Source organism: Pecten maximus, chromosome 3 (genome assembly GCF_902652985.1).
Source record: "Pecten maximus chromosome 3, xPecMax1.1, whole genome shotgun sequence".
Taxonomy (NCBI): domain Eukaryota; kingdom Metazoa; phylum Mollusca; class Bivalvia; order Pectinida; family Pectinidae; genus Pecten; species Pecten maximus.
In genome coordinates, this window is record NC_047017.1 from 48,264,277 (window position 1) to 48,282,299 (window position 18,023).

An 18,023-nucleotide genomic window follows, 5' to 3' on the forward strand; every position below is an offset into this window, starting at 1 on the left:
TCAGAAAAATATCACTTTTATAGAACAATAATTTTCGATATATCACTGGTAAAAATGTGATAAAAAGACTATCCATATATTGGCAGTGACTGATTTCTTTACTAAATCCGCGATTAATCTCCTAAGTCGATGGTGGTTAAGGTTTCAAAAATGTATGAACATTTTCTTGTAAATTATTTGTTGAAATTAACTTTCAACTCAATTTATGAATCAGGTGAAATATAATATATCAGTTATTGATATACATATGTAGGTATTGTAATCTATGTCAATCTGTCTTCCATCTCAGACTGTGTCCTACAACAATTCAGCAATAACAGAGTAGTAACATCATCGCCCTGCAGTGACCACTACCGTCCGTGTAACTACTGTGGTCACTCACCGACACACAAGGACCGCTGGGCAGCCATCAGCTACTGCGACATACTCGTAAGACTCAAACAATGTCATTGTGTTAGGTAATAAAGCTAATTGCATTTACATGCTGATTTTATGTATCATTTTCCATGATATAAATCCTGTGCATATGAGTTTGTACATCCCTGTCCATTTAACCAACATTGTAATCCTGGTCACGTCAAGGTGTCAGTATTAGGAAAGAATTGGAAATAGCCTGGCCGCGACGGGGCTCGAACTAGTGACCAATCGCATGCTAAGTAAACGTCATAGTACTAGCACGTGAAAATCTCCTTAGCTGGATCAATAAACTGATATTATGGTGTTAGACTCTCCTCTGTTACACTGAAATCAATGACATTTTCCCTGCGTTAGACTTTCCTCTGTTACACTGAAATCAATGACATTTTCCCTGCGTTAGACTACTATGTTACACTGAAATCAATGACATTTTCCCTGCGTTAGACTTTCCTCTGTTACACTGAAATCAATGTCATTTTCCCTGCGTTAGACTTTCCTCTGTTACACTGAAATCAATGACATTTTTACACTGAAATCAATGACATTTTCCCTGCGTTAGACTCCTATGTTACACTGAAATCAATGACATTTTTACACTGAAATCAATGACATTTTCCCTGCGTTAGACTTTCCTCTGTAACACTGAAATCAATGACATTTTTACACTGAAATCAATGACATTTTTACACTGAAATCAATGACATTTTCCCTGCGTTAGACTTTCCTCTGTTACACTGAAATCAATGACATTTTCCCTGCGTTAGACTTTCCTCTGTTACACTGAAATCAATGACATTTTCCCTGCGTTAGACTTTCCTATGTTACACTGAAATCAATGACATTTTCCGTGGGTTAGACTCCTCTGTTACACTGAAATCAATGACATTTTCCCTGCGTTAGACTTTCCTCTGTTACACTGAAATCAATGACATTTTCCCTGCGTTAGACTCCTATGTTACACTGAAATCAATGACATTTTCCCTGCGTTAGACTTTCCTCTGTTACACTGACATCAATTACATTTTTACACTGAAATCAATGACATTTTCCCTGCGTTAGACTCTCCTCTGTTACACTGACATCAATTACATTTTTACACTGAAATCAATGACATTTTCCCTGCGTTAGACTACTATGTTACACTGAAATCAATGACATTTTTACACTGAAATCAATGACATTTTCCCTGCGTTAGACTTTCCTCTGTTACACTGAAATCAATGACATTTTCCCTGCGTTAGACTTTCCTCTGTAACACTGAAATCAATGACATTTTTACACTGAAATCAATGACATTTTCCCTGCGTTAGACTCTCCTCTGTTACACTGAAATCAATGACATTTTCCCTGCGTTAGACTTTCCTCCGTTACTCTGAAATCAATGACATTTTTACACTGAAATCAATGACATTTTTACACTGAAATCAATGACATTTTTACACTGAAATCAATGACATTTTTACACTGAAATCAATGACATTTTTACACTGAAATCAATGACATTTTTACACTGAAATCAATGACATTTTTACACTGAAATCAATGACATTTTTACACTGAAATCAATGACATTTTCCCTACGTTAGACTCTCCTCTGTTACACTGACATCAATTACATTTTTACACTGAAATCAATGACATTTTCCCTGCGTTAGACTTTCCTTTGTTACACTGACATCAATTACATTTTTACACTGAAATCAATGACATTTTCCCTGCGTTAGACTCTCCTCTGTTACACTGAAATCAATGTCATTTTTACACTGAAATCAATGACATTTTCCCTGCGTTAGACTCTCCTCTGTTACACTGACATCAATTACATTTTTACACTGAAATCAATGACATTTTCCCTGCGTTAGACTCTCCTCTGTTACACTGACATCAATTACATTTTTACACTGAAATCAATGACATTTTCCCTACGTTAGACTCTCCTCTGTTACACTGACATCAATTACATTTTTACACTGAAATCAATGACATTTTCCCTGCGTTAGACTCTCCTCTGTTACACTGACATCAATGACATTTTTACACTGAAATCAATGACATTTTCCCTGCGTTAGACTTTCCTCTGTTACACTGAAATCAATGACATTTTCCCTGCGTTAGACTCTCCTCTGTTACACTGAAATCAATGTCATTTTTACACTGAAATCAATGACATTTTCCCTGCGTTAGACTCCTATGTTACACTGAAATCAATGACATTTTCCCTGCGTTAGACTCTCCTCTGTTACACTGAAATCAATGACATTTTCCCTGCGTTAGACTTTCCTCTGTAACACTGAAATCAATGTCATTTTTACACTGAAATCAATGACATTTTCCCTGCGTTAGACTCCTATGTTACACTGAAATCAATGACATTTTCCCTGCGTTAGACTTTCCTCTGTTACACTGACATCAATTACATTTTTACACTGAAATCAATGACATTTTCCCTGCGTTAGACTCTCCTCTGTTACACTGACATCAATTACATTTTTACACTGAAATCAATGACATTTTCCCTACGTTAGACTCTCCTCTGTTACACTGACATCAATTACATTTTTACACTGAAATCAATGACATTTTCCCTGCGTTAGACTCTCCTCTGTTACACTGACATCAATTACATTTTTACACTGAAATCAATGACATTTTCCCTACGTTAGACTCTCCTCTGTTACACTGACATCAATTACATTTTTACACTGAAATCAATGACATTTTCCCTGCGTTAGACTCTCCTCTGTTACACTGAAATCAATGACATTTTCCCTGCGTTAGACTCTCCTCTGTTACACTGACATCAATTACATTTTTACACTGAAATCAATTACATTTTCTCTGCGTTAGACTCTCCTCTGTTACACTGAAATCAATGACATTTTTACACTGAAATCAATAACATTTTTACACTGAAATCAATGTCATTTTTACACTGAAATCAATGACATTTTCCCTGCGTTAGACTCTCCTCCGTTACACTGAAATCAATGACATTTTCCCTGCGTTAGACTTTCCTCTGTTACACTGAAATCAATGACATTTTCCCTGCGTTAAATTTTCCTCTGTTACACTGACATGAATGACATTTTCCGTGGGTTAGACTCTCCTCTGTTACACTGAAATCGATGATATTTTGCCTGGGGTTGATTCTCTTCTGTTACACTGAAATCAATGACATTTATACACTGAAATCAATGACATTTTCCCTGCGTTAGATTCTCCTCTGTTACACTGAAATCAATGACATTTTCCCTGCGTTAGACTCTCCTGTGTTACACTGAAATCAATGACATTTTTACACTGAAATCAATGACAGTTTCCCTGCGATAGACTTTCCTCTGTTACACTGAAATCAATGACATTTTCCCTTCGTTAGGTAGTCCCTTATATTCTCCATTTCCACACTACAAACAATAAGATATACTTTTCATTCCTGTATCAGGTAGGGGTGATTTCGACGTCAAGCCATGATTTTACCATCCTACCTTTAAAAGCGAGCCAATTTGACCTGCTCCATTCCTTGAATTGGACAGTACCTTTAAGCAATACATACATTGTAAACAAAATGACAAGGAGAACACCAGGTACGTACGAATGTGTTATGCATTGTTGTTTGGGAAGATGACATATATGTTTTGTGATTACAGTTTCATGTTATATTTGAATATAACATGAAAGTATAATCAGAAATATCTTTGGAATGATAAGGATCAATATCATATACCAATAGGTATGACGATTGGTCACGTGTAGTTTCTCCTATGCCTGTACGTTAAAAACAATGAGACATATATCATTCATAAGGTTCTGTGCTCTGTAAAGCCATAACCTCATTCTTGTCTTTTATCATGTTTATCTCACTAATATTACATTTCATCTGGCGTTGTATTGTGAATTAATCAGAAGATAGTTTGTTCTTCTTAAAGACCTTGTCTCATTCATGTTAAAGTTTTCAATCTAATTGTTTCTTCTGATTACATTTTGTTTGCTGATGTTGCGTCAGTTATTTGTTGCTCAGTTCTGTTTTCACTTTTTAAAGAGATATGAGGTTCAATTTTATTTTTACTATTCGGCAAACATTTCCCCCTTTACAATAGTCGTATATAATTGTTTACTTCATTTTGTTGGTTGTGTACAATCGTTCGGCATCCTCTTGTATTCTATAATAGGTGTTGAGAAGAATCAGACGAGGACTCGCCAGGACACACAGGTCACAGTAGAGATTGTGACCGGGAGACAAGTGATAGAACACCACGCCAGTGACAACAGTCTTTACGGACTGAACCTCACCTCCTTCCTCACCATAAATATGAACATTGTATGTAATAATAGATTGAACTTCACCTCCTTCCTCACCATAAATATGAACATTGTATGTAATGATAGATTGAACCTCACCTCCTTCCTCACCATAAATATGAACATTGTATGTAATAATAGATTGAACCTCACCTCCTTCCTCACCATAAATATGAACATTGTATGTAATGATAGATTGAACCTCACCTCCTTCGTCACCATAAATATGAACATTGTATGTAATAATAGATTGAACCTCACCTCCTTCCTCACCATAAATATGAACATTGTATGTAATAATAGATTGAACCTCACCTCCTTCCTCACCATAAATATGAACATTGTATTTAATGATAGCCTAGTAGTCCAGTCATTTTATAGTAAAAATATGGCTAACCTCAAACTAATTGCAAAAGAATTTATTTTTGGGTTTCTATTATCTGTAACATGTCTTGCTTAATATTTCAAAAGTCTAAAGCCATCACCGAAAAGAAGGAGTTATTTTTTCACCTTTTTATACTTTACTTGAATACAAATCATTTAAAGAAAATATGGGGGGTAGGTGTATACTTTTCGGAATAAAAAATAAAGTCTTTCAGATAAGAATAAGCACAGATAGTACACCTTTCAGGACATATCACACTATATTGATTAAGATAAATCATGACGTCATAAAGACCCGATAATTACCTCCCCTTATAAAAAAAAATTCAAAGTGCAAATGATTTCATTGATTTTTTTTCTGTCTCTATAAAATTTGTATTCTTTAAAAATTAAAAGCTAAGCATCGGACGATAAATGTAACAACTCTTTGTTAAATCTTTCAAACAAATTTCGGAAATTTATACCATATTTCTTAATAATCGTGATTTAGGTTAAGTAAAGATAATAGAGTATAGAGGTAAACTCTTGGTTATCAAAAGAAAATCCCTTATGGTAGAACAATTAATTGTATATTAAAGTTAGAAGTGATAATGCTGATCAAATTGAGGTTCTTTGCATACCGGTATTATTTTGCATGTCTAATGACGTCACAGCATTAAAAGTATCTCCACTTGTAAATAATGCCATCATTTAAAGAAATGTGAGTATAAAAATGTGTTTTGCATGTTTTTTCTATCATATATAATTTCAAACCTACTACACATATATAACACATATGTAACTGCAATTCATGGCAGTTATTCAGCATGCTTTTGTCATTTTACCGGTGGGGGGAATCGTCTCAAATCTCACTACGGCCGCCCATACTCGCAAAACACCGTATTGACAGTATATCTGACTACTTCAATGCCGTTATTTTTTATTTTCCCCAACTTAGATTTTTCTAGACTTTTGGTATAATTTAAAGGATGTCGTATTCTATTTAAAACCAATAAAATTTATTCTTTTGTCATTATTTTGAGGTCAAATTTTAAAATGACTGGACTATAGGGATTCTCAAATTGAACCTAATTTTAGTGACTTTCAACTCTGATCTGTTTTATTTAAGACATGATTTCTGTCGTTAATGCCTATATCTGACTTAATAGATTTCTAGTGAAAGGTGCTATAAACATGTGCGTGTCTTTAGTAGACTCATTTGATTAACAATACTATATATTTCTACTACTGATATTGTTTTCATTGTCTTTAATTTCACTTCACTGACCTGCTCTTACATTCGACAAAGTTACAAAGTCAACAGTAATAAAAACAAACATAAAACAGCTAATTAACTATCTATATGTACTAAAATAAATATTATGTATTCATACAGGTTTTCTCCTTGTTCCATGATGAAACACTCAGGTATCATCTTTCGCCAACCATTTCCCGGATAACGTTTCTCGACAATACACAGGTATGGTCTATCACCGGTATAGTACGGAGTATTTGAGTATGATATATGTAACATTAATTAATATAAAATCAGTTATTTGACACACATTCATCTAAAAACACGCTAGTTCAGTTGTATTCACGGAAAACGTTTTAAACGATCGTCTTAAAGAATTTAGGCACAAGATACCTTGTAATCATTTTTTTAAGGATTTTACGCTTCGCTATTTTCGAGGATACAAGAAGTTATGGGAAAACAAGGTACCTTAAGATATATAAAGTATATATTGTGTATAATTAAGGAGATTCTTTCGAATTTCCACGAGAAAAAATGCGTACATCTTGCCTTTTAACCGCAAAAACCATTAACCAATCAAAAAGACAACCATAGCAGTATTACATTGTATTTGATATCTATTTCTCGTGACAGTAAAATATGTCAAAATTTAAAGTATTGAACATGTATATATCCCAAATATGGCAAATTGACACACTCATGATACAATTGTAAGTGTTCTACTATTGTACGTTCTCTATCTGTTCATTGACATTGTGTTATATAAGGAGCAGATATTGGCATACTATACATACAAAGATATGATATGAGCGGGATTCTTGTGAAAACCAAATCAACAGTGAAATTATTATCTGTTCCATAATTTCCGCTAAAAAATACACTCCGCTCCTATTCGTGACACCGCAAAAAAGTCAACCATGCAGAAATACCACTGTACTTCTACCATCGATAATATACAGCTTTGATGGTTACACTTACGAATATACAACTTTGTAGTATCTACTATTAAAAATACAACAAATACCCGGTATTACATCATATTTAATCGAAGAGCAAAACTTTATAGCATCTCCATAAAAAAACTCAACTTCACAGAATTAACCATCGAAAAAAAACCATAGCATCTACTAACAAAAACATCAACTTTACATCATTTACCATCGAAGAGCATAACTGTACATCATTTACTATCGAAGAGCATAACTGTACATCATTTACTATCGACGAGCATAACTGTACATCATTTACTATCGAAGAGCATAACTGTACATCATTTACTATCGAAAGCATAACTGTACATCATTTACTATCGACGAGCATAACTGTACATCATTTACTATCGAAGAGCATAACTGTACATCATTTACTATCGAAGAGCATAACTGTACATCATTTACTATCGAAGAGCATAACTGTACATCATTTACTATCGAAGAGCACAACTTTTACATCACTTGCCATCTAAAAACACACATCTGTAGCATCTACCATCGAAAATACAACTTACAGCATCTACCATCGAAAAATTACAGCTTTACAATATCTACCATCAATAATACAACTTTGCAGCATTTACCTTTTAGAAACACAACTTTAGAGCATCGTACTTATTTTACTTTATTTTATACAGCTGCTGAGTAACGTGACAACCAATACCCAAATTTTGCAGAACTTTGCAGAATTTTACTCTCATACGAGTCCGTTGTACAGAGCGGACTTGGCCATACTTGTAACTAGGTAAGTATAGGTAGGTATTGTAACTAGGTAAGTATAGGTAGGTATTGTAACTAGGTAAGTATAGGTAGGTATTGTAACTAGGTAAGTATAGGTACATTTTGTAGGTATTGTAACTAGGTAAGTATAGGTAGGTATTTTTACTCTCATACGAGTCCGTTGTACAGAGCGAGCGGACTAAGTCATACTTGTAACTAGGTAAGTATAGGTAGGTATTGCATAGCACGAAACCATTATGTTCTTCATTTAATAAATATATGCAAAAATATTTATTTTTACTCAAACTGTGTTTCACAGATGTTGTTTAATTAAAATACTTTTACGTGTAATGGAGGAATTCGTAAGATTTGTACACATTTTTTTACTTTTATTTTTACTCCAGGAAAAACGTGATCAGTAAGATAAAAACGACCGAGTATGATATAAACGGGTTAGCTTACTTCGGTGGTATGTGTTATGGTGAACACAGAAAATGTATACTGGTCAAGGATTTAGGACTAGGTACAGCTTTCACCATCGCCCACGAGATCGGACATACGTAAGTGGCGTCATTTTCTTTTCGGTATATGTAATGTTTAAGGGAATTTTAAAATCTATATTTGCTTGCGTTAAAAAGTGCCAAATTCATTGTACTATCAGTATGCTGTAGATTTACTCCGATCAGATTCCGGTTTCATCAACGTACATTTACTTTAGATTTTCCATAGGAAATTATCATTTGATTTAAGTGAAAAATCTGAGTAAAAATCTTTCCTTTAAATCTGTGATGCTTTGCTGTGGAATATTTTAAGTTCAGGAAGTTCCTTAATATAAGGAATAGTGATAGAAATGATACCAGTTATATTAATTTTTTATCCTGTATTTCAGACTGAATATGAGTCATGATAATGAATACAGCGAATGTCAGAACAGCGGAAATATAATGCAGAAATTTGCAACTTATGGTGAATCGAGTTTTCATTGGTCCAGCTGTAGCGATGAAGCAATGAAGAGGTTTTTCGAGTAGGTTTGAAAAGATAGATACATTTACTATAAACATACATATTTTTGCGCGCTTAATTTTAACACATGACTGAAATGGAATAGGTTAGTACAATGATGTAAAAAACGCTAAACAGTATTACATATACTACATAACATATACAAAATATAATGAAATTCAAGCAGATTTAAGTGATTATTATGTTATTGATAAGATAAGCGGCTTCTCTTTTTCACTACGGTTTCAACCGATTTCGATTATTTGTATTGTCATAAAGTAACATTACAGCATTACAAAACGAAATCAGTTATTCAGAACGAAACAGGTGTTGTAATAGCATGGTATTTAAATTGACACAGTTGATACCATTTAACAAATATAGAAAATAACATTATGATGTGGTATATGAAGTCGTGGTGTGCCGCTCCCAAGTCCCCAACAGAAGGCAGCAGCCTTTAAGTATTTGCTGTCTACATGTACTAATATAATTTTGAGTAATATCAAGTGATGTTAATCGTACTTGCGATTTTGAAGAACAAAACAAAAACTAAATCGTCATAGTACAAATTATACCTAGTGTATACTTAATATTGAGATACTTGATGAAATGACTTGTCTTGTGTTTGGTATTTTGCTTCGTATAATTGAGTTATACTGTGATGTATTGAAAACTTAATTCCAAGAATGACAAAATCACCTATACTTACATATGATTAGAACCAGTCCGTACACTTTCGTCTCATTCGCCACTGTGGGCATGATTTTTTTTTCTGTAGAATATATACATTAAAGAACCGGTATTAAACATTAATTAGAAATGCATGTTCTCGATACAAAGTAAACCGCATACAGTGTTGCTCTGTTTATCCAAAGAACAAACAATAAGTGCACTATTTTCAGAAACGGAACCCTACAACTGGAATTGTAGTCAAACGGTTGTTACTCTCTTACATCAATCTATATTAATCATAAATACAATTATCCAGGTCTAATGATTCTATATGTCTGAGGAGGAACAAACCAAAGTTATCCGGCAACACGACGGTGTTACCTGGGAGTCTGTATGACGAGGAGGCTCAGTGTAAACTTACCTTCGGAAACAGCTTCAGGCCAAACTACAACAGAAAGGTAAACTTCAGAAACTACAACAGAAAGGTAAGGTTCAGACCAAACTACAACAGAAAGGTAAACTTCAGACCAAACTACAACAGAAAGGTAAACTTCAGACCAAACTACAACAGAAAGGTAAACTTCAGACCAAACTACAACAGAAAGGTAAACTTCAGACCAAACTACAACAGAAAGGTAAACTTCAGACCAAACTACAACAGAAAGGTAAACTTCAGACCAAACTACAACAGAAAGGTAAGCTTCAGACCAAACTACAACAGAAAGGTAAACTTCAGACCAAACTACAACAGAAAGGTAAACTTCAGACCAAACTACAACAGAAAGGTAAACTTCAGACCAAACTACAACAGAAAGGTAAACTTCAGAACAAACTACATCAGAAAGGTAAACTTCAGACCAAACTACAACAGAAAGGTAAACTTCAGACCAAACTACAATAGAAAGGTAAACTTCAGACTAAACTACAACAGAAAGTTAAACAAACTACAACAGAAAGGTAAACTTCAGACTAAACTACAACAGAAAGGTAAGCTTCAGACTAAACTACAACAGAAAGGTAAACTTCAGAACAAACTACAACAGAATGTAAAACTTCAGACCAAACTACAACAGAAAGGTAAACTTCAGACCAAACTACAACAGAAAGGTAAACTTCAGAACAAACTACAACAGAAAGTTAAATCCAAAACAGAGCTTGCTGGAGTTTTTATACAATGTAGTTCGATCCTATGGACTTTATAAGTTGTGTTAGTATTTTGTACAAGTTTTCAACTTTTTTACCTGGATTTATGGTGGGTGATGATGCAGATGGAAAAAACCCCGCTTGCCCTGCCTAAATACCTGGTATTGTTCTCATTTTTTTCAGTTTTACTTATACTGTATTGATATTTTGCCCTTGCTTAATTCATTGTGGGTTTCATCCATCTGTCGGTAGTATCTGCTTGTTTTTGGAATAATGTATTATAATTATGTATTGTAGTTTATCTATATACTGAAACAATCATAATGGACATATTACTAATATCCAGATATAAAGCCTGTTAACATAAATAAGGGGACATTTATATATATGCGGTTTTATATTACATTTTCGTTTTCTGAATTATTTGGATTACCGTCTGCTTTTAATTTACAAATAATCATGTACACTGTATCATATTTATCTCGTTAAGTATGCATTGTTGTAGCTTTGGTGTGTACGTTTAAGATAGTTGTGAGTGTTAATACTAGGATATTTGTGTGTAACATATATGATGTGTTTTCTTGAAGGGAGATAAATGCGGTAAACTTTCGTGCTGCAATAACCAGAGACATTGTATCAATATCGGTTATCCTCTGGTGGATGGTACTGAATGTGGCAATGGAACAAGAACGGTAAGGAATCCAGCCAAATATTCTTTAGGAATTTCCTCAAATGCAACAAAGAATACCGATAATACAAAATCTTAACCAGATTTATGACAGAAATATCGGCTTCGTGTAAAACATGTTGGTTTGGAACCTTTACAAATGTCGTCTTCGGTTTCTATCGTAGGTGTATAAATGATATTTCTTGTTTTTAATCATTATAAACGTTATCCAGTAATGGAAATCCAATTTGAGGACAATTGCGTAGATAAGTAAATCAAAATGTTATGTAGATTAGTTCAAAATTTTGATTAATGATAATGATTTACTTACCAGTATGTTATTACTCGAGTATAATGTGTTTGAAAACTCACGAGAAGGAATATAACACATAATACATGATCAAACCTCTGACTTCGTGCTACTCTCGTTCTATTCATCAATGTAAGTTTGACGTCTCGCCTCTCGTTGTTAACTTTATGTTGCTTAAATAACAAAACAAAACAAAAAAGAAAGAAAAGGAATGAACAACCTTTCCCAGTATGAAGAGATATGAGACATGAAGTAATTGTGCATTTATTAGTAAGAATTTTCGTTCGTGAAAGCAACTGGAATAGATTGGTTTCTATAGAAATATACGATGGTCAGGGTAAATCAGTTGACTTTTTGTATATTTTACAAGGGGAACATGTATTCAACACAGTGGATATGACGCAGTGGTATACGCTGCGGGTATTTCTGGCTAGCAGTTGGGTGTCGTAGATCGTGTCTTCCTTCGTCTTTGGTGTTTTGCTATGTATCACATTGGAAACATGTATATATAGTGAGACAGTGTTATGTCTGTTATTGTTCAGTGGTGTATAAAGGGTCGGTGTGTAGACATGGGACCTGACGCGCCCCTTCCTGTTCACGGTGGATGGTCTTCCTGGGGGACATGGTCCATTTGTTCTAGACCTGCTGGAGGTGGAGTCCGTGGGCCGGAAAAGGCTCTGCAACAACCCCAAGTATGGTAACCTGGTAGCCTCTACGTAACAAATGTATTACGGAATACAGAGAGTAACCTATTGTAATAAAATCGTTCAATATCGTAACAAGGATAGCTTTTTTTCGCAATTTGAGTATTACCGTTGTAAATATACTTTATCGGATTTTCACGGATAGAACTAGAAATTTCTTATATTAAAACATCATGTTTGACCAGTTAATTTGTTTCATTGTTTATGATTAGCATGAACATAATATATTGTAGACCGCGTTATAGTGGACAAAATTGCATTGGACGGGATAGTGAAGTACGGCTTTGTAACATTCAGGTAAAAACTTCTTAAAGTACCATGTAGTTCAGTCAGTTTTTAACTTTGTTCTTTCATAAAAAACAAAACAAAAACAAAAACAAACAAACAAGCAAAACAAACAAAAAATAATTAAAGGATATTGTGTTCATGTAAAATACCTTGTTTTTATTCATAAATTATACGTTTGAATAATATTGCACATCCACATATACATGTATATATATAACTTAATATATTTTTATTTTTATTTCAGCCTTACGGGTTGTCCGATACTGAGTATAAATTGCAACAACGAACTCAAAATCAAGCAGTCATAGGTACTAATCACCAATGTCATAGGGTCTACGATATGCATTTAAAACATATCTGTCCAGTTTTCAGGGAACAACTCTCTAGTTAAATAAATTAATTAAAAATAATTTTTACATTATTTTGCAAGAAATAATTTTTTTATCAATATCGTAGCGATAATCATTTCTTACCATTTTTCCATTGAAATCATTTTTCGCGTAATATTTAGCGTTAAAGAAAGTTGTTCATTAAACATTTCACTATACCGATTCCTACAAGACAAAACGGACGATGTTACTGTGAGGCGAAATCGTAGATCATATGTATTTCACTATAACTGTACAGTAAACATTCATTGTTAATTATTGTTTGTGAAATATATCGACAACTTTTTACTTAAAGATACATTATCATGCAATAAATATAATTGTTAAACTTCAATTAAAAGTGTGGATTAGTGTACATGAATAAATCTTTTCCCAAAGGTGAATAAACATATGGTTTCCTTATAGGTCGATACGTATGCAGTATGAATCGGACAGTGAACAACATAGCGACATCACTGAACTATATTGATGGAACAAACTGTGGGAATACCGACCCAAACCATATATCTAAGTGTTATCAGGGGCTCTGTAAGGTGAGTGTCTCCTTGAAGTTACGCTAAATTAAAAATGAAACGTAATCGGAAATCAAATTAATGAGACTTAATGGCGATAATAGCAGAAACATATCGGTACACTCGTAAGACACCAGGAGCGTACTATAAAGGTTGTTCATTTGATTTTTCAGATTATCAAGGTGTTGATCAAAGCGTGAAGTGTTTCAATTTATCAAATAGAAATGAAAAAGTACAACTTAAACAGTATTTTACAACTGGAATTCGGTTACTAGTGATATCAGTGAACTGATTTGGTGTCGTTTAAAGTATTTTCGGTGGACACACCAGATCTCTTCTCGTACATTCACTGAAAGACCAATATACATAGAACACATAAACGATAGAGGCTTAGTTAATTTGATGTTCTTACTGCAATTGTATGTATTTTAGTGTTCATCGTATTAAGATTATTATAGAGCTCTGCTCTCAATCATAATTGCTCTATGTTGGACTAACTTAACAGTTTTACAGTAAAAAAAAATGCGAGAGCGCCAATTCATCATTGCGCTTATGTGATAAAAGTTGCTATTGCGCCAAATGTTTTGTGCGCCAAAATTAGTACATTTAAAGTATTTATTAAAATGTTGCATAACAGATTTTTGGATGTGATGGTTTTCTGGAGTCGTCCTCGGCGTTTGATGTATGTGGAGTGTGCAACGGAAACGGTACACAATGTCGTCGCGTAGACAGGATGTTAGAATTCCGTCCACAGAACGACAACATAGGTAATCGCAATTGTTAGGCAGTGTTGATGATTTGATGAAACCTTCATATATGTTATACCTGTCTGACGCGGTTACATCGGTGTATACTTATTCGCCTGTGTAATACTGTTTTGTACATGTCACCAGTGTAATATACCCTAGAGGTTTTTCATTGGTTGCGCCAGTCAGAAATCGAATGTGATATCCAAATATAGGCAATGACGTAACGTTATGAATTGTACAGGGATTAACAATTGAAATGGCTGTCTCCCTTTGATCAAATCTAGACGTTAAAACTTTGTTGTACTCAGAATTGGCACTTAATTGTCTTTGGTAGCATACATAATTGAAATTAACTTATTTTGTTTTACTTGTTAACAAAAATCATATCGTACCTAAAGGGTGTGTTAGTTATCGTTAGCTGGTTATATTAGGTGTATGTGACACAATACATTATAGCATATTATCATCGGCATCGTGCCATTTCATCATTGTACATCTTGTTGTCATTATTATTGATTCTTGTTTTTATTCAATTTCTATATCAGACTGTAAAAATTAAACAAACAAAATCTATGCAATGGAACTATTTCAGATTCGTCTATTTGTTTATTTGTGTTATAAATTCATTAATTTTATTGTTTAATTATTTAATTCAAAGGCAAAAACGTGTCATTTAAAATACCAGCACAATCAACGGGAATTGTTATACGAAATAATAACAGGAATATTGTCAAACTGAGTAAGTATGGTTATCATATAACAGATAACGTCTGTAATAAGTGACATGATGTATTAAAACTCAGGGTATTATTTAGTAAGTTTATATAACAATAGGCATTAAACAAATATGTCCACATTCTATTCAAAATGTTTGATATTTAAGTAATGAAGAACTGTGATTTGTGGATTGTAGCTTTCGATCTCTTTCCTCATAATCAAGTTAATACTTCATAAATGTTACAAAATTCATCTGGAGTGGGAACCTGTTGATAAAATCATCTATATATCTATAATTGTGTTTTTTAATTAAGACTGGCACAAAACCGTTGATGTTCCGTTTTGTAGAATGTGACCGGGTACCAGTGGGGGACTATTACTATGATCGTTATGACATTGTTCTCACACGTTATCCAAACGGTGAGGAAATCCAAATCGTCGGACCATTGAAGCAAGGATATCGAATTCCAGGTACTACAATATAGGTATACAGTTAAATACAAAATTTGATATACATTTTTTATCAGATTGCAAAAAAAAAAAAAAAAAAATGTATCGTATATCGATAGATGGGTCAGTATACAAAAACAAAACATGTTTCAGGGGGACACAATTAGTTCATTTAATTGTACAAAATGTCCACTTCGTTTTGCTCACAAGTGTCTTAACCACACAGTTGGAGCAACGGTTTATCAGATTTGACTGTATAACATGTAGAATCACTGATTCTGTTTTAACCTTGAAATGCAAATGGCGGTTGTGTATTTCCAGCATTGACAATGCTCTTATTAGACACTATAAAGAATTCTAGACATGGAAAGAAGATTTTTTTATGAAAAAATGTTCAATCACCGAGTTTGGGGTAAAAGATGCACATTTCTGAAACAGGCCCCAAACTCGCCAGTCAAACAATTTGTCTTAAAAAACGTCCTTCTTACTATGATCAGATATCTTATGAGATAGGAGAATTGTTATTGATTGAAATACCTCTCTTTATGCCATATATGTGTAATATTATTCACAGCCACCATTTGCATTCCAAGGTTAAAACAAAATAAGTGTTTATACGTGCATTAAATCAAATCCAGTCAAACAAATGCTCCTATCCTGTGCTAAAGACACTTGTGAGCATCAAGGCATTGGCTTTTATTCAGGTTTTATTATTTGTGCAACTTAGAATTATTCCATGCTACATCTTACCACAAAATAACTCTATAGAAGAACTTGTTAGCATCTATAGCAAATCATTAGAGAATCTACGAAACTATAAGTCCAAACAAACATTTTTGGTATGTTCCATTACTATTTTTGTATGTAGATATTATTCGTGTTTGAAATTCGGCATTATTCTCCTTTATAGGTTACCCTTGATGTGAAAGTATTGTTTTCGATATTATATACCCCTATCCCCACGAATCCACTACCTTCTCCCATCCACATGACAGACAGTAATACCGACCCACTATAGAAGTTGTTTATTATATAAAGCACTGTCCTTAATTACAAAATCTGCTGATTTCCAGGTAGAAATGATTGTCCATCATGTCAATCAGCTGTACGAGTTGACGATAAACTATACATACTTTATGCCACTGGCTTCTCCTCAAATACAGCGATACCACTGGTTGTCCAACTGGTCACCTTGTTCGGTCACCTGTGGAACAGGTAAGTGTTTGATGCTGCAAAATTATTTCTCTTATTATCTACGTCTAAATACTGTTATTGGTCAGTTGCTGTGACGACTTCAAATTATCGGTGTTATATAATACAAATCGTTTGAAGCAACAAGGATGGATTATGTTTGGCATTCTGATTCTGTATTTTAATAAGATTGTTCGACGAGATCATTATAAAACGAACCTTATTGTTCTCTATGTATGTGTGGCGATTTTATCATAACATTGACAATAGCCTGTGGAACGAGAGAGTACGCTAAAACTACACTCTAACCTTAAATGATACATTAGAGCTAAATAGTGTTAACTTTGTTCCTCTTTTGATTTTCTGTATCGAATAGTTTTGCAGTTAATATCGCCATTTAGGACATTTTTTCGTAACTATGCAGCAACGGTGATCGAACTTTAAACATGTTGTAATGACAATATGAGGATAGTGTCAATTTGGTTTATATCGAATAGAAAAAAAGGAAAGCCTCAAAGAATCGCATGGAAATGAACGGATGTGTTCGCTAATAAAGCAGTCAACTTGAGATAAATATCAATCTAATTAACATTTCTCATTACACTACGTCAGATTGATGATATATTAGCTTGGTAAAATAACTCATCACATGTTGTTTTTTTGTTGATCCATTGTGAATTGGTTGATGTCTACATCCTCTGATATATATGTATAATAAGATGTTCCACACATCACATTGATACAGTGTACGTCTTTATCAAACAGGTTTCATTTCTCTCGTACATCGGTGTTTGGACATTCAGGTACACAAATTTGTACACGATAAAAAGTGTGAAGCAAAGCAGTACCCCTCCTGACAATAGGACAACATGTAAGCGGAAACGGTGTTCTGTAGGGTAGGTACAACTTAGATTCGCCTATATGTTTTTAAAATAATGTCGGGTTTGCACTTGGCTTTGATGTCTACGATGTCCACGATTTAAGGGGATACGACATCGTCACGCAATAATGAACAAGTTGTCATGGTAACCGATATGAGTACTCTTCGCGGCAAAAGAAGCGATAATTTCAAAAAATGAGGATTAAAGAAATACCATAATTCCCTGTAAAGACGTCCAGTGGTTAAAGGGGGGATTTTCCACCAAAATATGGAAATTTGAACATTTAAAAAAAAAATTGTCAT

The 18,023-nt window shown here is 33.9% G+C and overlaps 1 long non-coding RNA gene across 1 annotated transcript; it reads left to right on the forward strand.

The window, feature by feature from the left end:
* The first annotated feature begins 13,570 nt into the window (after positions 1-13,570).
* On the forward strand, positions 13,571-15,573 carry LOC117322859. The gene is made up of 3 exons (XR_004531599.1): positions 13,571-14,500; positions 15,141-15,221; positions 15,548-15,573. It is a non-coding gene; the product is annotated as an uncharacterized LOC117322859 (long non-coding RNA).
* The last annotated feature ends 2,450 nt before the right edge of the window (positions 15,574-18,023 follow it).